This window comes from Phyllostomus discolor, chromosome 4, assembly GCF_004126475.2.
Source record: "Phyllostomus discolor isolate MPI-MPIP mPhyDis1 chromosome 4, mPhyDis1.pri.v3, whole genome shotgun sequence".
Classification (NCBI taxonomy): Eukaryota; Metazoa; Chordata; class Mammalia; order Chiroptera; family Phyllostomidae; genus Phyllostomus; species Phyllostomus discolor.
Genome location: NC_040906.2, coordinates 134,365,693 through 134,385,249, shown reverse-complemented (window position 1 = coordinate 134,385,249; position 19,557 = coordinate 134,365,693).

Genomic DNA, 19,557 nt, shown 5'->3' with positions numbered 1-19,557 from the left:
CAGTTTAGTTGCTAAAGGAGTAGAAGACTCTGGGGAAAGTAGTATAATTAATTTTAATTTAGAATACTTGATTATTAGTCTTTGAGTTTTCCCTTTTTATTATGTTTTGGAATAGAAATGGCTCTCTCCTTGCATTTTCTAAATAGCAGGTGTAGCAAATAACTATTCTCAGTCTTTTTCTTCAAATCATTAAATGCCACCATTGGGAGTTTATGGAATAGAAAATTCAGCGGCTCCAGATATCAGCCTTCTTCTTACATCACTGTCCTCTCAGTCGTGCCAGTGATGGCAAGCAATCAGATCCTTTTCTGTTTGATATCAAGTCATATCGATTTGTTTCTTTGTTTCATTATTCTAATACTAGTCTCCAGCTATTGATTGGTGTCAGCAAAGTCTTTGGATGTAGAAGAGAAAAAAAGGGAAGCTGACTATGAATAAATGTTCATCCAAGGTTTACTGACAGGAAAATTACTAAACACAGCAGAACAACAACAATAGCTAACATTTAAACATAATATGCCTCGTATTCTGCTAAGCACTTTTCACTTAATAATTAAGACACTTTATGAACCAGGTTTTATAAATGTCTGTAATTTGCAGATTGCGATATTGAGAATCAAGTACATAACTGATCTCAGACTTCAATGTTAAAAATTACAAAAGCAAGATTTGCATCCAACTAACTATACACTCTTAAAAACAACATACTTACTCCTATACTTTATGAGATTTGAATTGAAAAAAAAACACATTATTCTTATACACAAGTTTTAGCCCACACATGTGCAAATTGTTTGTGGATACGTCCATTACAAGAAAATATTTGTCATAAAGAAGTGTTCTCTAATAATGATCATTTTCTTTTTCCACACGATGAGGTAGAACTAATGATGAAAAGCCAGTTTAACTATAAAGTAATATTGAACCTCTGGAATTGGATCTGGAATACTGCTCTCAGCAGGATTTTTATCTCAGTTCAGTTAACTTCTCTGAAGCTTATTTTTTGGTCTGTAAAATGGGAGTACTATTGTATATCTCATCATTGTTGTGAAGATTCAGTGAGATAATGCATGGGGGATGATTTATAAAGTGACTGGAAGGTAGCACACCCTCAGCAAATGTCACAATTATTTTCATCATCATCATTATCACCATCATAATCTTTATCATTTAGAATTGTGTAAATCTATCTTTTCAGGCAGATAACTATTATGTATGTTTGATATACCAATGCAGGCTAATTATTAACATGTTCCTCATTCTAAGCTAGCTTGATTGCAGGATGTGATGCAGAGACTTTTTTGTTCTAAATAAATAGCAAAATGGAAAACACAAATATAATATAGTTATTTGATTCTTAAGTATAATTTGAATATAAGACAGATATTGAAAATCATAAACACATAATAAACTATCCTAAAAGGTTTCTATTTCCTGGGGGAAGAAAATGAATGTTGTTATACTTTCGGATGTATTACCTTATTGATCAAATTAGAATGATTCACAGTAATTTTTATACCTCATTATCAAGCTCCTTATAATGGTAAACATCATGTTAAAAAAGATAGGATCAGTAAAATCAAAAGTGTTCTTAAAGGTTCCATTAGCTATCTCTGCACTGTGCTTGGTATATTCATCACACATGTCCACAGAAACAGAAGCCAATGGGGGGTGGCCTACCTCCATCTAGCTGGTGGTTCTCATGATAAAAACTTTCAAATTATTTAAATATTAGTTTTACTGTTTGGCTATGCTAATGTTACTTGAGCCACTGAAAGTATTATAGCAAATATAATGGATTGTGACTTTCAGTGTTTTGCATTAGAATGTGACATCACGACATGTATTTGATTGGATGTCTTCAAGCCATGCATTTCATAAGCCAGGCACATGAGGGCACATGGCACTTATCTTTTAAGGCAAGTTCTTTAACTGGAGAGATTTCATAGGCTGAAAGTTTAAATATGAAACTAAATATTGGAAATAAGATTATTCTTTCAGCTAGAAAATTACAGTCCAAAAACAAAAGTCTGTTATGTTGATTAAAACCTATTGGTATTTAGCATAATTGTGTTGGATGGAAGAAAAACATTTCAGAGTTATCATTTTTTCATATGTTTGTGTACTTTCAGATTGCCATTGCTTAGCACTAGACAGAAACCCTATGCCTTCATGACGTGTTGCTTAATTGAGGACAGAAAAAACAGAATTCAGTTGTTGGATTCACATTAAGGGTAGAAGAATTAATTAACATATTTTAATGATTAACTTAAATTCTGTCATTTCACGCTGTCTAGTGTCAAATTTTGAATGTAGTAAAAGTTGAATAAATATTTGTTGAATCAAAAAAAATTAAATCACATTAATTTAAAATTATTTGGTACTTGATTTTTAAAATTCTAAAATATTCACTTCTCAAAAATAAAAATAAAGGGTGGTATCTAAGTTATAATCTATAAATTTTTGTAAATATGTTGAATGACTTCAAGTAGCTTTTACAATAAAAAGGTTTAAATCATGAAAGAAGTGAAAATATGCACATGTTCAATAGGGATTCCTGTGAATTTTGTTTCACAAAATATAGACATAGGGAAGAGCTCTAAATGGCTTAATTATGAAATGAACATTTAAAATGTCACTTTCTTCAAGGGCAAAGAAGTGGATATTGCTATAGGTTGTTTTTAATCCATTTACAAACATATTTAAGTGACTTTGTTACTGACCTATAGCTGAAAACAAATCACATTGCTTTCCATCAGTTGTAGCTTCTATATCCAGTAATGTCCACATCTATGAGAGAAAATTAGGATAAAATGCTTGGGAATAATCCTCATTGAGATTTGTCATTCCCATACAGAGATTCCAGGGTGTTTCTGTAAGTTTTAACAGTTCCTCTGATTTCCCTTGTTCTGATTGCGGAGAAAGCACACTTAATTACAGGTCAGCCCAAAGATGGACAATGTATTCTCTCATATTTGCCAACAGTGGGGATCTAGTGTAGTGATTAAAACCCTTTATCACTGTATTCACAAGAAGTTTAAGACCCCATCCTGGCTTAGTGTGAATAAGTTTTAATTGATCCATATCTACTATGGGCAGCTATGGAAGGAGATGATAGCGGGCTATCCTTGGTCTTTTCTATGTAGACATGTCAGAGATAATAAGTATACTTTTCTTAAATAGGATAGATCCCTAAGTCAAACAAAGGTTATACAAATAATTATCTGCTTATTAATACTGATGCATCCTGAATACTACATAGGTGCTGCATACATAGTGCACATGAAACTCAACCCTTTACTAGTTAGATGGCCTAGGCTAATTTATTTAAACAATAAAATAATGATAGTAACTTGCCCCTGTGGTGGTTGTGAAGATTTAATAATATAATAAATGAAACATTAGTATGATAGTATTTCTCACATAATAAAACCTCAATAAATATTAGTAATTATGATTCTTATTATGTTGATTATATACCGAACATTTTTGTATGTGGAAGATAACTATTCTGATAATTCTCTTTTGTATTAAATCATTATTTTACTATGATGTCCCAATTGTCCCAATTTTTCCCCCTTTGCCCACCTCCTCCCATCCCACCTCTGGCCCCCCACTCCCACAGTCAGTTCCCACACTGATGTCCACATCCATGGGTCAATTATACATGTCCTTTTTCTAGTCCCTTCCCCTTCTTTCCACCATTATCTCCCTACCCACTCCCCTCTGGTCACTTTCAGTCTGTTCCATGCTTTCATGCCTGTGGTTCAATTTTGTTCATTAGTTTATTTTGTTTATTAGATTCCTTTTATAGATGAGATCATAATGTAACATATTTTGCCATATATAATGTGCACCGACTTTTCTGGCTCAAACTTTCAGGAAAAAATATTTCATTTTAATTATTTAATTCAATTGTTTGTTTATACTTAGATACTTATTTTTGTATCATAAAGGAATTTTAGGATTTAGTTTTGAACATATTATGGTACAAGAAATTTTATGTAACAAATAATTACATAACACATGAACAAATACAAGGTATTTCAAGTACTACCCATGTATAACTGGTGTTTGATGTAAGTTGGTGGTCTAGTTTCAATTTTCTCCATGTACTAGTCCAGTTCTCCCAACCCCATTTATTGAAGAGGCTATTTTTACTCCATTTTACGCTCATGTCCCCTTTGTCAAATTTTAATTGACCACAGACATTTGGGTTTATTTCTGGGCTCTCTATTCTGTTCCATTGATCTACACATCTGTTCTTATGCAAGTGCCACTGTTTTGATTACTGTGGCCTTATAATATAGTTTGATATCAGGTATGGTGATCCTACTACTTTGCTATTATGTCTCAATATTGCCAAGGCTATTCAGGGTCTTTTTGGGTTCCATGTAAATTTTTGAAATAATTATTCTAGATCTGCAATATGCCATTGGTATTTTAATAGGAATTATGTTGAATCTGTATATTGCTTTGGGTATATGGACAATTTAATGGTGTAAATTATTCTAATCCATGAACATGGATGAATAGATAAACACAATTCCACTTATTTATGTCTCTCTTAATTTCTTTCTTCAGTGTTTTGTAGTTTTCTGAGTGCAGGTCTTTTACATCCTTGGTTACATATATTTCTAGGTATTTTATTTTTCTCATTGCTATAGTAAATGGGATTTTCCCCTTAATTTCTCTTTCTGATATTTCATTGTTGGTGTACAAAAATGCCATTGATATCTGAATATTGATTTTGTATCCCTCTATTTTGCCAAATTCATTTATTAGGTTGAGTAGTTTTTTGTTGGAGTCTATAGAGTTTTCTTTTTCTTTCTTTATTTTTAAATTTTATTTATTTATTTTTAGAGAGGGAAGGGAGGGAGAAAGAGAGAGAGAGAGAGAGAAACATCAATGTGCGGTTGCTGGAGGGCCATGGCCTGCAACCCAGGCATGTGCCCTGACTGGGAATTGAACCTGCAACACTTTGGTTCACAGCCCGTGCTCAATCCACTGAGCTATGCCAGCCAGGGCTCTAGAGTTTTCTATGTACACTATCATGTCATCTGCAAGTGTCAGTTTTACTTCCTCCTTTTCCATTTGGATGCCTTTTATCACTTTTTCTTGCCTGATCACTGTGGCTAGAGCTTCCAGTACTATGTTGTATAAGACTGGTGAAAGTGGACACCCTTGCTTTGTTCCTGATCTTAAGGGTAAAGGCTTTTAGTTTTTGCTTGTTGAGTATAATGTTGGCTATAAGTTTGGCATATATGGCTTTTATTATGTTGAGGTATACACCCTCTATTCCACTTTGCTGAGTGTTTTTATCATAAATGGATGTTGGATTTTATCAAATGCTTTTTCAGAATCTATTGATATGATCATGTGATTTTTGTCCTTCCTTGTGTTTATGTGGTGTGCTATCTTAATTAATTTGTGAATATCCTATTGTCCTTGCATTCCTGGGATAAATGCCCACTTGATCGTGTTGTGTGATCTTTTTGATGTATGCTGGATCCATATTGCTAATACTTTGTTGAGGATTTTGGCATCTATGTTCATCAGAAATATTGTCCTGTAGTTTACTTTCTTTGTTGTGTATTTTTCTGGTTTTGGAATTAGGGTAATACTGGCCCAGAAAAAGAATTTCGGAGTTTTTCCTCTTCTCAAATTTTTTGGAATAGTTTGAGAAGTATAGGAGTTAGCTATTCCTTAAATGTTTGGTAAAATTCACCTGTGAAGCCATCCAGTTCAGGGCTACTGTGTGCTGGGAGTTTTTGTTTTTTTTTTAATTACAGCTTTAATTTCATTAGTTGTTATCAGTTTATTCAGGCTTTCTGTTTCTTCATGATTCATTTTTGGGAGACTGTATGTTTCTGGAAATTTCTCCATTTAGCCCAGGGTGTCTAATATCTTGGCATATAGTTGCTAATAGTAATTTCTTACATTCTTTTGTATTTCTGTGGTATCAGTTGTAATCTCTCCTCTCTCATTTTTTATTTTATTCATCTGGGTCCTTTCTCTTTTTTTCTTGAAGAGTCTGGTTAAAGTCTTGTTGATATTGTTTATCCTTCCAAAGAACCAGCTGTTGAATTTATTGATCCTTTGAATTGTTCTTTTAATCTCTATGTTATTTAAGTCTGCCTTGATCTTGATTATTTTCTTCCTTCTACTCATTCTGGGCAGTTTGTTGTTGTTCCTCTAGTTCTTTTTGATGTAGGGTTAAGTTGCTTATTTGAGATTTTTCTGTCTTCTTTAGATAGACCTGTATTGCTATGAACTTGCCTCTAAGGACTGCTTTCACTGTGTCCCATAAGTTTTGGTTTGGTTTATATTTTTAGTCATTTGTTTTCAGACACCTGTTGATTTCTTCCTTGATATCATTGTTGACCTATTCATTATTTAATAACATGTTATGCAGTTTTCATGTATTTGAATGTTTTATATATTTTTTCCTTGAGGTTGTTTTCTAGTTTCAATCCATTGTGATCTGAACACATGCTTGATATGACTTGAATTTTTTTGAATTTATTGAGGCTTGTTTTGTGTTCTACCATGTGGTCTAGCTTTCAAAATGTTCCATGTGCATTTGAAAAGAGTGTGTATCTTGTTTCTTTGAAGTGAAAGTTTCTGTATATATCAATTAAATCCATTTGCTCTAGAGTGTCATTCAGTGCCACAATATCCTTGTTGATTCTTTGTTTGGGAGATCTGTCTATTGTTGACAGTGGGGTATTAAAATTCCTTACAATGACTGTGTTGCTGTTAACATATTTCTTGGAGTCCTCCAAGACTTTCTTTATATATTTAGGTGCACATATGTAGGATGCATATATAAGAGTTATATCCTCCTGTTGGACCATGCCTCTAAGTATTAGGCAATGGCCTTTTTGTCCCTTTTTATGACTTTTGTTCTTAAGTACATTTTTTTCTTATATATTATTGATATCCCAGCTTTCTTTTTGTGTCCATTTTCGTGGAATATTTGTTTCCATCTCTTCACTTTCAACCTGTGTAGATCTTTTGTTCTTAGGTAGGCCTCTGGTAGATAGCATATATGTGGGTCATATTTTCTGATCCATTTAGCTACTCTATGTCTTTTGATTGGAACATTTAATCCATTTACATTTAAGGTTATTATTAATAGGCACTTGTTCATTGCCTTTTCCCCCTTTACCTGTCCTTCTCTCTCTTTTCCTTTTCGTAGCAGTCCCTTTAGCATCTTTTGTAGTGCTGGCTTTGTGGAGATATACTCCTTTAGCCTTATTTTGTCTGGGAAGTTCTTTATTTCACTTTCTATTTTAAAATGAGAGCCTTGCTAAGTAGAGGAGTTTTTGTTGTAGGTTCCTGCTTTTAATTACCTGGAATATTTTATGCCAATCATTTCTTGCTTGTAGTGTTTCTACTAAGAAATCATCTGATAGCCTTATTGAAATGCCCTTTTATGTTACTAGCTGTTTCTTCTTTGCTGCCTTTAAGATTTTTATCTTTGTCTTTAAATTTTGCCATTTTGATTATATGTCTTGGAGTGGACGTCTTTGTGTTCATCTTTATTGGAACACTCCGTGTTTCCTGAACTTGTATGAGTTTTTCCCTCACCAAGTTAGGGAATTTTTCTGTCATTAATTTTTCAAATAGGTTTTCTATCCCTCACTCTTCTTCTCCTTCTGGTATTCCTATGGTGTGAATGTTGTTATGTTTCATACATCCTGAATCTCTCTTAAATTATCCTTTTTCTTTTAGAGTCTTTTTATTTTTATTTTGTTGCTCTGACTGGCATTTCTTTCTGCCCTGTCTTCCAGCTTATTGATTCAGTTCTCTGTTTTATCTAGCCTGTTTTTAATTCCTTCCACTATATTTTTTCATTTCAGATATTGTACTCTTCATTTATTCCTGTTGCTATTCATAGCTTCAATGTCCTTTTTCATGTTTCTGTAGTTCCCACTAAGTTCCTCGTAGTTCTCACTGACTTCCTTGAGGATCCTTATAACCATTATTTTGAATTCTATGTCTGCTAGATTGCCTACCTCAATTTCATTTAGCTCTTTTTCTGAGGATCCCACTTTTCCTTTTGATAGGGAATTACTTCTTTGTCTCCCTATTTTGGGTGACTCTTTTTGTTTGTTTCTGCATCTTGGGTTGCTCTGCTTTGCCTGCCTATCTTTGTGGGGTAGACTTCTGTGGTAAGAATTTTGTGGAACTCAGTGGTGCAGTCTCTATGATCTCCTGATCTGTATGTTCTAGGGCTGACCTTTATTCAGTTTATGTGGGCTCTTTTGTTGTACTTGGGTTTTGTTTATTGGTGGCTCAGTCATTGGTGCGTTCTCCCCTCCAGCTGGCTGACTGGGAGTCACAATCTCCACCATGTCTTATATGCTATTGTATAGGTGTTGTTTAACAAAGAAATGCTACGTAGAATACAAACTTATGTCAGCAAAAATATCCCCTTATTTCATCAGCAATATCAATAGAAATTGAGCAAAAATTAATAAAGTTAGAGAGAGATTAAGAATATTATAAAATAGGCAAAAGGGAATATGAGAAAACTAAATGAGAGAAAAGGTAATTTTAGTGGTAAGATGGAGGAGAAATAATAGGAGTAAGGTATAGAAATAAAGCAAAGAAAGGGAAAAATATAATTTAAAATATAAGTAAAACAGTGAAGGGTGATGGGAAAATGTAATAAGTAAATGGAAGAGTATGCTATGGGGCTTGAAATAAAATTAAAAAGGTAGTGAACCAAAGAATAAAATTGCAGGAAAACCACAACAGGGTCAATAACAATTATAACTGAGCAAAAATTGATAAAGGTAGAAAGACAACAAGAATATTATACAAAAGAGAAAAGAGAATACGAGATGTCTATAGTAAAGAAAAATGATTTTGAGAGATGGGAGTAATAAGGGTAAGGAATAGAATCTAGGCTAAGAGAAGGAAAAAATAAAATTGATAACTCAAATTAGCAACGGCAGGAGGAGAGCAAAATAGAGTAAGACAGAGGGAGAGTAAACTTCGAGATCTGAACTAAAAAAATAGTGAACAAATGGGAATATTATTGAAGAAGAACAATAGTAAGCACATTATCCATGCCAAACAAACCACGATTTATAAAGGTGGAAAGGAAATAAAAATATTATAAGAAAGGGAGAAAGAATGTGAGCTAACTAAAGGAAAGAAGAATGCTTTTGAGAGAAAGGAGGGAGGAGAAATAGTAAGAGTAAGGCATAGGAGCAAAGCATAGAATGGGAACAATAATATTTACAGTGAAAATAAGAAAGAAAAAAAAAGGCAAAGTGGAGTAAGACAAGGGAAGGGAATAATGTGAGATTTGAAATGACAATAAATAAAATAATATAAAATCTAAATAAAAAGACAAAGAATAGTGAATTAGTTGGAATACAATTGAAGTAAAAGAAGAAATATTAAAATGCTATATGAGAGGAAGAAAAAAACACAAATTCTGAAGAGGAATGAGGTGAAATTCATGTCAGCAGTTTGGTGTTCACTTTCTGACTTCTCTTTCTGGTTCCATCTCTGGTTTTTTATAAGCTCAGGGCCCTGGGGTGGGTCGTCCAACTTCTGGCAGCACCACCTGTACCACATTTACTTTCCTCTAGAAGGAGCTTCTTTTGTGATCAGAAGGGTAGGACACCTGGGTCTCCCCTGAGGGGCACTGTTCAGTCTTCTGGAAAAATTGTGGGTATGTTCCCTTGTCCCTGCACCACCCATCTTGGTCTGTCCTAGTTTATTTCCAATAATGTATAGTTTATGCTGAACTAGCTGTCCATTTCAAGGGAGAAGACAATCTGTGTAAGAGGGTCAGCTCTTTCCTGCTTGATGTTGAGGTCAGCCAGGACTGTGTGGACCTGATTCCCCCTTTCTGCACCAATTTCTGATCTCCCTGCTTTGCTGGCCTGAGTGAAATAAAACCCTAGGAACCGGTGTATTTTGTTTCCCTGAGAGAAGTTCTAAATGGGCCCTTTATGCATTCTTTTTTCTGTCTTTCTCTTGTGGAAATGCACTCTGCAGGGGGCTCTTTAGCCTGACCTGTGGTTTGCATATCTCCCCTATTGGTGGTGCTTTTGATTCTGTAGGTGGTTGGGGTTGAGTGTAACTTTCCCTTCTGGAACCCTTCTGGGGATTCGGTTTCTGCCCAGGAAGGGGGCTCTGTCTGCCTGTAAATACTCTCAGATGCTCACTTTCTGCTCTTCCAGTTCCCAGCCCACTGCCCTCACATCAGACAGAGTTCCTAACTCACCATTCTGTGCAGCCTCTGCCATGCCAGCTGTGCCAGGTGGGAGCCAAGAAATCTCATTATTCACCTTTCTGATCATTCTGACCAGCTGTGCTGAGTGGGAGCAAATAGCACCCTCAATCCTTCCTTCTAGCTGGCAGGGCAGCTACCTGTGGGGTCTCTGCCCAGCATGCATCAGCTCCCCTATTAAAAAGTCAAACTGGGCACTCCCACTGCAGCACTGAGTCACTGTCCAGCTTTCCATACACACCAATTCTCTAAACAGCCAAAAGTCCCCCATAGTCACTGCTGGCCACAGCCAGCCTCCTCAATCCAACCCAAGTGCAGATAGAGTCCCTCTCTGTGTCTCTGGCACTCTTCCTGTTGGTGTTTGCTGCTGCAGCTGTGGGTGGACGGACTGCTTGCTATGAGTGCATGTAGCTTGGATCTCCCCAACTTTGTGTATCCAAGTCACTCTTGATCTGGATCTGGGTGTTTCCTGTCCTGGATGGGGAGGGAGCCTCAGAGCTACAATCTGAGAGAGACCAGGCTCTCTCAGAGTCCAGGTTCTCTATGGCTGCAGGTGCCATGCACAGGGCTTTTCCCCTTTCAAATATAAAGTCTCCTTATCCCCCATGGTGAAGTGTCTTCTGTACCCCTTGGCTTCCAAACTTCGTATCAGCTAAGGTTCTGTTGAATGTTCAGTTTAGTTTTTGGAAGATCAGCCACATTTCTGACTTGGGTTCAAGAGCAAGTGGTCTCAGATTCCACCTACTTGGCTGCCATCTCTCAGTGTTTTTTTTCCATTATGAAAATTATATATAGATATATATATGAATGTTAATAACAATGAGCTCAAACATGCATACATTTCTCATGTTTTTTTAAAAAAAATGTTATTTAGTATAATGGCATTACCCTTGGAGAGTGTCTTAAAAAAGATCCTAAATTGTCTCTTTTTCATGATTGTTTGATTTTATATTAAGCTCATTTTTTACAAAATTAGAATAAAATTATAATTCCATATATGTTTTATTGTTAAAATAGTGCAAATAATAGTGGCAAATTCTATATAAATATTACTTAAATTACTAAAAGTAGAATATCAATAAATATTATTCAGCATTTATTGACTATCTTCAATTAGCAAGTTGTAACTGAAATAGGCAGAGGTTCATAGAAGTTTATAAATGATCAACTTTTAACTTTTTTCTAATATATTTTGAAGAAAGCCTGGATATAAGTATGCAATTATGCACTGAAGAATGCCAAGTATTTTTCAAAAACATTCTCTCTCTATTCCTCAGCTTTTGGGGAGGTAGAAACATTGAATTGAGAAAATGTAGAAGGGTAATTGCATTAAAGCTTGATTCTATTATATGTGTAGAGTTTATTGCAGCTTACTTTTTCAAAGTTAATTAATTAATTAAGTAATTCATTCATTCATTTTGTACACTGTTAGTGCAATCTGAATTGGTGCAGACACTAAAAAACTGTAAGGAGTTTCATTAGAAAACCAAAACTAGAATTACTGTATGATCCAGCAATCTCTCTTCTGAGTAGGTACTCAAAGAAAAAATCAGTAATTCAAAGGGATATCTGCACTCTCATGATCATTGGAGAATTATTCACAACAGACAGCTATGAGAACAATCTAAGTGTCTGTGGATGGATTAGTGAATAAACAAAATATTAAATACACACACACACACACACATAGATATTATTCTGCCTTAAAAAAGGTCCTTTTATTTCCAACGACATGAGTGCATTTGGAAGAAATTATACTTAATTAAATAAACCTGACAAAGAAAAACACTGTATTATTTAACTTCTATGTGGAATCTAAATAAGTCAAATGAATAGAATCAGAGAATAGAATAGTTATTACCAGAGGCAGAGAGGTGGAAGAATGAGGAGATGTTGGTCAAAGAGTAAAAACATTGCAGTTATACAGGATGAGTAAGTCTAGAGATGTAACATACAGCATGATGACTATAGTTAATAAATTTGTATTGAAAACCGGGAATTTTCTAAGAGAAAATTTCAGGTACTTTTATCATGCAGAATGGTTACTGTGAGAAGATATATTGATTAGTTTGACTATCATAATCACTGTAATATATATATATAGTTATTGTGTATAAATATATATAATCATTATGTCATACACCTTAACAATATGCAACATTTATTAAAACACAAACTTGATTTTCTGCAAATAGGGTTCAAGAGGAAAAATATGTGAATTTGTATTCAAATCTAGGCATAGCTAGTTACTATCTGTATGATATAAGGTAAAACAATATGTTGATCTGCTCCAGTTTTTTACATTTAATAGTATATCATTGTATTTAGTTTATATGTACTCATATTAAGCATTAACTCACAAGATTCTTTCACACTTATCCTTGTATAGGTACTCCAAAAACAAAATAGAAATTGCTATCTTTCAACATATGGGGTGGGAGGGTGCAGGTAATGGTTAGTTGTCCAATAATTAGTTTTATATATCCAAAAGTTATCTTCTAAAAGGTCAATCCAACAATGCCAGTAATCTTGCAAATCTTAAAATACAGACAAAATATTTTACTATTGGTAACATAGCTCACCATATCTATGCTCTAATGATTTCTTCAAAATTATCCACTTTGGGTTCCCTCTGTGGCAGACAGACATTGGGTGGCCCCCATGATCTCCACCTCCCCATCTTATGTAACTTCCTGTTCTGCAGTGTCGGCAGGATTTGTAACTTCCTCCTAACCCATAGAATGTGACAAAAAAAGAATTATGGGATATCACTTCTTTGAACATATTATGCTAAGAAAGTCTCCATTGTGCTGGCAGAATCACTGTAAAGGGTTGTTTTTGTTTGTTTGTTTCTTTGTTTTTTGTTGTCTGTTTGTTTTTTAGTCCTTGGTGGCTTTGAAGTAGTAAGCTGCAACAAATCCTACAGCTGAAGACAATAAATTCTGCCAACAACCTGAGTGAGCCCCTTAATAAACTCTTCTCCAACTGTGCTTTCAGATGAGAACGTGGTCTTAAATCAAACATTATTGCACTTAAATTTACAGTAATTTGTCATGTGACATAGAGAACTGCCTGTCTTTCTTATCCTTCAACATACAAAATGTGTTCTCATCATGCTTTTAACCAAACTACACTAAGTCCTACCATTCCCAAGCCTTTTAGTTCATTCTCTATACACATTATACTGCCTTTATTCATTGTTCTAATATATTTGAAATTAATTTACCTTAAAACTTCATTATTATGTGACCTCCCAAGGAGATTGTAATCTCTATGTTTGTACTGAATTCTGCTATATCCCCAGAATCTTGCATAAAGCCAGGAAAAGGAGGAACTCAATGTTATCCTTCTGAAAGTGCAGTTTATGTCTACCCAATTCCAACCAACTGGTTTGTACATCCCACTGACATAACTGACATTTGGTTGAACCTCTTTCAGCAACATTATTTGGTTTATACTATCCATAATTATCCACATAACAATTTACTATGTATAAAGGCAAGATGAAATTAGCATTAATTAGCAGGACATACATTCATAAATCATGTACCCATCTAAAATAAAATGTTTTAAATATAAAAGATCACCAGTGTAGAGCTGTAGAGACTTTGTCATTGTTTTTCCCTATAAAAATTTGCTGATGATCACATTTCTGAGACATTAATCTGTAAATAGGTTTTCTCGAAGATGATGAACATAAACCATATACTATATACCAATAGATAAAGTTGGTTATTGTTGAAAATCTCTTGCTATGCGTTCAAATCTTGATACATTTGTTTTATTAATTTTGGGGACATTTTTAAACTCTTTTGACTGTGGAAAGAAAAAGGCATGTCCATTAAGAGCAAATACATGTAGTCACATAAAAATGTCCTAATCAAGTTGATCTAAACATCTTCCAGTTTATTTAAAGCAGTACAACAGTGAAGAACAGATCACATTTTTATTTGGAAAGAAGACAAGCACAGAACTAAACTGAATTTCTTTAAAACAGGAAGCTATTTTTAGGCAATGCTAACTTACCTGTTACCTTCCCTCAAACTGGATGGAACATAGCCAAAGCTTTAAAACTGTACACTTTTAATTTGTCCTTTAAAATAGCTTCCATACCTACCTTGCCAAAAAATGCAAGATGTTCTTTTTGATAGTATGTCTGCTTTATCCTTACCACTTTAAAACATATGATCATGGGAGAAAAAAATAAAAGTTTGGGATTGACAAATGGGCAGTAAGTCAAACAATAGTACAAAAGGTTGATATATATGTGTTTTTATGTATTTGATGAAAATATTAAAGAGTATTATAATAAATATTAAATATACATTCTGATATACAATATATGGTAAGAACATGAATTTGAATTCTTCCCTGGTCTCCACTGATTTTTACTGTGACAAAGTTAATATGCCTTATGAACCTTCAATCCCTTCATTTTTAAAATACAGAAACTAATTTTATCTACCCCATAGGGTTGTTATGAGTATTAATGATATAACACAATAGACCCTAGATATTATTGTCAGCAGCATATAGCTAAATATTGCTTTTGTTTTAAAATCATGCACATTGAAAGAGAAGACATATAAAATAAAAATAAAAATTTTTATTTTGCGTAATTTCTAATGCCATGTGTTGCATTGCTTACCTGAAAAGAAAAAAAGAAAAACCCTTAGGGCAAGGAATGCATACTATAAATTTAATTCTGTGTCAGTGTTACACAATTGTAAATACATCCACATTTTCCTCGGAAGAGAAGCAACATTTTCCCAGTGGCAGAAAGCCTTTTTCTTACCTGAAAAACACTACTTCTCTGCCCCCATTATTCCTCTAGCTTCTAAAGATAAGTCTGTAGACTATGTGAGTTGTTATGTGCTTCTCTTCTTTGAGTTACAATATACGCTGGCCTGAGGAGGTTTGCAAACCTTGGTTAATATTAATATTAATGAAACAATTTGGGGCATAAGCAGCCCAGAGAACAAGCTTGGTTTTCACAGACTGTGCTACATCTCCTCATTAAACATGGAGAATCTTCCTCTTACATTCAATTAGATAATATTTTTTCCTGGCAATCTAAGGTTTTTAAGTATTAAGGGGGGGAAATAAAAGTCATCCTTTCTTTCCAAATAGCATTCATTTTTCACACTCAGAGACAAAGTGCTATCAACCAGCAGCCAGAAGTGTGTAAGTGACTCCCTGGTCAGGGAGAAGCCCCATGCTCTTTTGAGAAATAATGAATGATTTAAAATTCATGATCTGAAATAAAACTTGGATCCCTAAGGGTTATTTGAGAGCTGTTATTTATAACAGCTCACAGAAAGGCACATACTGCTGGTTATGCACTGTTTCAGCAGGTATATTCCAGGGTTAAGTTACTCTTTGGTTTTATGTGTTATTAACTCTTCTAGGAACCAGGTATCTTTTGACAGTGGTACAGATGACATTAATGAGACAGTATCCAGGTTGTGTTAGCAAGCAATTGTCTCAGTGAATTCAAAAATTTTCTAAATTCAACTAACTGTTACAAAGTCTGGCCAATTATTTTCTTATCATCTGTTTTTTGATTCACCACTGCTTTTGCCATGGAAGTTGTCCAGAGCCCTCTCCATTTACCTTATACACCCAAACTTACTTTTACCAACACATGAAGTTCATTTATCAACTTCCTACTTGCTGATATTCTAGTTCCCTGGAGGACTAGGGAAGGAAAGGAAGAAACTAACATTTTGAAAGCCTACTCCTATTACGATGCTCAAAACAGCCCTGGATGTTAATATCAGCCCTTGATTTAGGGATGAGAATATTTGCCCCAGAGAAAGCAAGTGGATTGCTGAATATCATACACATTGAGGTAATGACAGAGCATGGATTCTAACTCAGGTCTGTTTTTGCTAGGTTCATGTTCCTTTGCAAGAAGCACAGCTCATTTTTGCCAAGACTAAGCATCTTTCTGCCTGTGTGGTCAGTTCAATGTTTGTCTTATCTAGGGCCTACTTCTTTCAGTTTCAACTATTACTAACCATGTTTAAAACCCTTCAATAACTGACTATTTTAAAGGTATACTTACTTGTTCTCACCTCACATAGTGGGAAATGTAACAAACAGAAACTACTTTCCTTCAAACCTACTATACTTGTACCACAATCCAATCTTCTTCTTCCTTCTTACCTGCTTCACTGCTTACCTATTTGAAAAAATAATTTATGCTATGGATTCTCTGACTCAAAAAGCACTTTCTTTGTAATCCCTCACTATCCGGCTTCCACTTCCAGTTCTTTTGTGAAATATTCCTCGCAGGGTCATCAATTGTCCCACATTTATATATGTAAATGCTTCCTTCCAGTTTCTAGAAGCATTTTTGGGGGTTTCTAGTACAATATAATTTGTTTTTCTTGATGAAGATAGTAACTATAATGCATTGCATGCTAGTGACTCTGCTAGGATCTCTATATCTTTATTACATTTAATCTTAAAGGTAGTCTTTCAGGTTAGAAATTATTCATTTTCACAGACCAAGAAAATGAGGCTCACAGAGCCTTTGTAAGTTCCCCAGGGCAACACAGCGAAAGGGAACGTCTAAATGTGATCACATAACTGCTTTCTTTCAAAGTGTCATGTCTACTGACTTTGTTTCTTTCCTGTTCCATGAATTAGGACATTTCCTATGATTTCATGACAGTCTGTTCTCTCTCTTCATTAGGCTCTTTTCTCTGGAAACATCATCCTGTGTAATGCCAACAGTCCTCACCAGGTAGACTGACTTAAATCTGAGTTCCAGTGCATATCTTTCTGACACCCCTTCCTCCTTCTGTCCACATATCTCTAGCCCACAGGTTTTACTTTCTCACTGCCAGTGATGCCAAACACTCTCAACTAATTAGTTCTGAAAAAATAACACATTCTGATTCCCCTACACCTTACCTGTTCTGTTGTTAATTCTATTTGATGATATTTCTATTAACCGATGTCTCTGTCCCATGGTTAATGCTATAAAATAGATCATTGCTTTTGCCTAGGTTACATCAATAACTCATTACGAGATTATTATGAGTCTTGTACAGAATGTCAGATAAATCTTTTTAACATGTGTCTTCTTTCATAACATTTCCTTGCTCATGAAGCAGCATAAGACTTCTGCTTAACTCTTAAGTCTGACAAATCATTCCTTCCTTCACAAGGTACCAGCTTCTTGATACAGTCAAAGCCTCCATAAGTTATCTGTATTTAAATCAAATGGAATTGGAGAAACTAGAATACTCACTTGTATACATTTGTTTGCACTTTTAGCAAAGTTAATTTTCTTCCATACATCTTACTATAAGTCTTATTTTTTATCTTTACCCAAGGACGTGCTTCTTGATTTTAGAGAGAGGGGGAGGGAGAGAGAGAGAGGGAGAAAAACATTAATGTGGGAGAAACATCGATTGGTTGTCTCCCACACAAACTAGGTATATACTCTGGTTGAAAATCAGACCTTTGGTTTATGGGATGATCCTCTAACCAACTGAGCCACACTGGCCAGGGAAATCTTATTTTTTGACTGTGTACTATGATGTTGTGTGTGTGTGTGTGTATGCACACATACATATTGATATATACAAGGGGGACCCAAAAGCCCAATTTTTAAATAAAAATATGTATTTATTTTTACATGTTTAAACTTTAGTCAACTTCAAAGTACACTCCATTTAATGCAATACACCTATTATTTTCTCCACCGCTCAAAACTGTTTTGAACTCTCAATTTTGATGCCTTTTAGTGCTTCTGCCATTTTTTGTTTAACCTCTTCCACATTGGCAAAAATGTTTCCCTTTGAGGATATTTTCACCTGGATAAACAACAACAAAAGAAAGTCGTGGGGGTGAGATTGGGTGAATGGGCATGGGACTCCGGGGTCATGTGGTTTTTGGTCAAAAACTGATAAACACTCAGCATCGTGTGAACAGGTGAAATTGTACATCATTTATCATGGAATGGGCTAATATGTTGAAAGAATCTTCAGAAAAATTCACTGAAGTTGAAAGCAGCTTCTCACAACAACACCAGCTGGTACACTGATACAGATGGGTTCCTCGAACACTCACCTAGTGGGGAATGCCTGTGTACTACAAGAGACACACCCTCCAGGAGATAATTCTGGTCTTTTTGGCCCCTCCTCATATGTATATACACATATTTACACTACAATGTATATTTGTTTAAAAAATACTAGTCAACCTATATTTTAAAATCTTACTCTCTGGAATTACGTATTTTCTAGAAAATTTAGAAGTTTGGGATATTAGTGAGTAGAAAATCTCTCTCTGTACACACACACACACACACACCAGATATATGGTACAAACACATATATGTGCATATATGTATAAATATGCATACCTACATATGAAGACGTGTAATGTAAAAAACAGTAAATTAAGCATGATTTTAGATTTGAGTGTAGTTTTAAAACTGAAGTCACTTTATTTACCTCTTAGTGACTTATTTATATGGGTGCCTTTTCCCACTTTTTAATGCATTGTGATCACTTTTCAATAGGTGTGTATATTCTCTGTGGAAAATCACATTATTTCTGTATATCCAAATATTGATACATAATATATATGTATATATGTGTGTGTTTATATATATATATATATATATATATATAATTAGAAAATAAAAGACAGTTTGAAAATGGGGGTGGGGAAGAACCTTTAAGCAAAGGTCTTATGTTTTAAAATGTTGCTCTTGACTCCTTGTGTGTATGTATTCTGAATTTAATTTGTTTCTTTTCTTATTGCCTGTTTTTACTGATATATATGCATATTAAGGGAATCCTATATTTAGCATCACTTTTAAAAACATTTATGGAGTTATTATCTGAAACAGATGATAATATTCTTTCTTTTGTGTCATATAGCTTTGTTTTGTAACATCACTCACAATTTCTTTAAACTCTACAAGTAGGTTGAAAAAACTTATCCAAATATAGGATGAAATAAAACTTATCCAAATATAGGATGTCAGAGCAAAAATCCATGCTTCCTTTTAATAGCATTAAACATATGCCTTGAATGCATCCAGTTGAAGGAAAATCAAATTTATTGGCTTTAAAAGTCAAGAAGATAACATCACAAGATAAAAACAATATAATATTGTCTATGACAGACAAAAATACTCACCCAGTGGTCCATTTACTTCTCTGTATTTTTAATACATCCATGCAGGGCCACATGACTGTGTTGACCAATGACAATGAAGAATGACATGCCATTTCTAGGTGAAACAATACGAGCCTATGCACAATTCTCCAATC